The sequence below is a fragment of the Elephantulus edwardii genome, unplaced genomic scaffold (genome assembly GCF_000299155.1).
Source record: "Elephantulus edwardii isolate Elephantulus edwardi_28Jun2011 unplaced genomic scaffold, EleEdw1.0 scaffold00183, whole genome shotgun sequence".
Lineage (NCBI taxonomy): Eukaryota > Metazoa > Chordata > Mammalia > Macroscelidea > Macroscelididae > Elephantulus > Elephantulus edwardii.
The window spans coordinates 2,973,425-2,977,056 of NW_006399933.1; the positions used below are offsets into that span (position 1 = coordinate 2,973,425).

General features: G+C 35.4%; 1 protein-coding gene across 2 annotated transcripts in view; it reads left to right on the top strand.

The window, feature by feature from the left end:
* The window catches only part of SEMA3A (sema domain, immunoglobulin domain (Ig), short basic domain, secreted, (semaphorin) 3A), a 310,684-nt gene that overhangs the window by 287,531 nt on the left and 19,521 nt on the right, over nucleotides 1–3,632 (top strand). The gene's annotated exons all lie outside the window — the stretch shown is intronic.

A 3,632-nucleotide genomic window follows, 5' to 3' on the forward strand; every position in this document is an offset into this window, starting at 1 on the left:
GAGGGACTAGTCCTTGGAGAGGGACATCATGTTTGGCAGAGTGGAGGGGTGGCGAAGGAGAGGAAGACCTTCGATGAGATGGATTGATTCTGTGACTGGAGCAGTGGGAATAAGTGCTCTTGAGATGGCTAGGTTGGCACAGGATAGAACAGCATTTAGAGCTCTTTAACCTAGGGTAGCTATGAGTCGCAAGCGACTCGATTGCACATAACAACAACAACATAAGTTGATGAAAAACTTTAGAAATGGATAGTGGTGTTGACTGTAGAATATGATGAATGTCATTAATATCACTGAATTATATACTTAAAATGGTTGAAATAGCAAATATTTTGTTACATATTACCAAAATAAATTTACAAGGAAAGGAAAGAAATAGTGTTACCAAGCCACTACATTTTAAACATATTGTTATTTGTTGTGGATAATATCATAGCTGGTGATGTGTGTTTCACACTTGGGTAATTATTCATGTTTGGAAAAATGTTATGAAGAAAGAGTCCTAATGTTTCATTAAAACTTTTTACTGTGTGTTTTGTTTAATATTAACTATATTGTGCAATTATTTATAGCTGGAACTTTCATATCAATTCATATCCCCTATGACTTAAAATTGGAAGGAGAAGTGGCATTCACTTCCATAATAGCTTGCCTCCGGAAAACCTATGAATCTGGAGAGGGGATGAAAGACACCCAAGCGTTGAGGACTCTCCTTCACAGGGTCGCTATGAGTCGCCTGCCACTTGACAGCACTTAACAACAACAACAACATGAATTAAAATGTTAATAATTTTACATCTAAGTGTATTACTAACTCATACAATATAAGAAATGCCCATAATTTTCTTATGCCTTCAACATTCAGATTTAACATAGTATGTCTCTGTTGCTCCCATATACCTATTTATGGTGCTAAATAAAAAATTTAGTTTAGAGGAAATGTCATGTTGATCAAGAAGCTATAATTAATAAGTAAAAATAGTTTTTTAGCAATAAAATTTCATTATTTATGATTAAAGTTGCATGCTTCTTAAAAACATTTAGCTTTATGGAAACATCAATATTATTCAAACAGTATGGAATTAATGTTTTAATTAAAGATGAATGATATTTTCTTTCTATTTAATATATACTATCACCTAATTTAGTAATAAATCATTTGAGTTTAAGATTGTCTTAGTAAGAAAGTTGATGGTAGATCATGGCCATGCCTATAATAAATTCAAAGCAATAAATTATTATATATTTGAAATGCATTTATCGTATACCAACATTTAAGATTTAAAGAATTATAAACGTATTTTTTTTTGTTGTGCTTTATAGATTTTCCCTAACCCAATTTCATTTGTCTGACACTCTGTTTTTCACACAGATATTTAGAGGCCTATATTTTATATGTCCTATGTGATGGTCTTTTCAAAAGCTAACAGTGAAATTCCTTCCCAAATGCTTTGTGGTTCATGTTTCACAAAATCTCTTGATGGTTCAATTTTGAAATGTGCAACATCTGCTTGATAGGCTTCCATATTCTACAAATAGAAATCTATAAATTTTTCTTTTACTTCTATATTTGTGAATTCAGTAACAAAATCCATATTTGCATTTTCAATGGCATCTGTGAGAGCTCTTTTTTTGAAATTATTACTAATTTTACAGCAAGACAATACTCATTAAAATAGATAAACAGTTGAGCAAGTGTTCCCCAATTTTTTCCATTCTGTTACAATACCCCAGCTCCATTTTTAGCCTCTTGCTCAAACTACATATCTCTCTTTTTTTGTACCACAATGACTGGGGGTCATGTCTTCCTTTTCAGTCAACCATCAACAAAGTGAAGAAAGAGGATGCTCAAATTATACTATAGCTTAAGTATGATTTAAACAGTAAAATATAGGCAAAATTAATTTTGATCTTTGTAAGGAAATTTGACTTTTCTGAATTCTGCAATTGAGTTGGTGTCTTATTTGTTGCCTTCCACTGGCAAATCAAGTTCTTACCTTTAAACCTAAAGTTTGATCATTTTCCTTTATTTCATCTCATGTAAACATGTTTGCATCCATACACATTTGGTCATAAAAGAAACCAGTGATTTTTCTGTTTGTCTATTAAAGAGTTGATGTAAAGACAAAAAAATAAATTTAAGATAAAAATTCATGCTTAATACTTTTACATTTAACAAAGCATGAAAGTATTTACATATGTATTTATTTTTAAGAGAGCCAGCCTGTGAGTTTTTTTTAGTATTGTTGTTGTAGCTGTTAAGTGCCATCGAGTCGTTTGCGACTCATAGCGACTCTATGTACAACAGCCCTAAACCCTGCTCTATCGTGTGCCAATAGCATTGCCTCTGACACACCCTTCCCGATTACCCTAGTCACTGAATCAGTCCACCTCATAGAGGGTCTTCTCCTCCTGCGCTGTCCCTCCACCCTACCAAGCATGATGTCCATCTCCAAGGACCCGTCTTTTCTTACAACATGTCCGAAGTATGTCAGACAAAGCCACAGAATCCTTGCCTCCAAGGAGTTGCCTGGTTTAATCCTCTCCAGGATGAATCTGTTTGTTTTCTTGGCAGTCTATGGATACTCTTCTCCAGCACCACAGCTCAAAGGCATCAATTCTCCTATCCTCCCAGTCACTGTCCAACTCTTTGATGCATAACAAGTGATTGCAAAGACCATGGCCTGTATCAGGCGCACCTTAATCTCCAAAGAGACACCCTTGTTTTTGAGTACTTTAGAGAGGTCCCTAACAGCAGACTTTCCCATCACGATACGTTTTTTTATTTCCTGGCTGCTGATGCCATGAGTGTTGACAATGGAGTCGAGCAAACTGAAGCTGTGAACAATCTCAATCTCTTCGCCATCCATCCTGATGCTGCCAATTGGTCTAGTGGTGAGAATCTTTGTCTTCTTGACATTGAGCCTCAATCCATACTGAAGGCTGCAGTCCTTGACCTTCTGCAGCAAGTGCATGAGGTCCTCCTCAGTTTCAGCAAGCAGGGTTGTGTCATCTGCATACGCAGATTGTTAATAGATCTTCCACCAATCCTGACGCCACACTTCTCCTTATAGAGCTCAGCCTCTTGGATATTCTGCTCTACATACAGGTTGCAAAGGTATGGAGATAGAACACATCCCTGGCATACCCCCTTCCCAATTTTGAACCATGCAGTGTTACCCTGCTCTGTTCTGATGACTGTCTCATGATCCAAGTATAGGTTTCGCATTAGCACGATTAAATGTTCTGCGATTCCCATTCTTCTCAGAGTCAGCCACAGTTTGTTATGATCCACACAGTCAAATGCCTTTTCATAATCAATGAAATACAGATAGACATTCTTCTGGTATTCCCTGTCTATTTTTTAGTATACTCTTCATTGATGATTGGAGATGGGTAGTTTAACTTTGTTTATTAAAAAATGGGTTGCTATTCTAAAATCTATACTCTTCTCGAAGTGAAGCCTAAAGTTTCTGGATGTTTGAATTTACTTTTTTCTGTATAAGAACTTTTTATTTTACATGTACAAGGTTTTTATTGAGTGAATTTTAATCAAGGAAAGCAATGAATTCTTTTTTAGCTACTTTAATATATTTTTAGTGTAGTTGTATATGTTTCCCACATAATTTTTT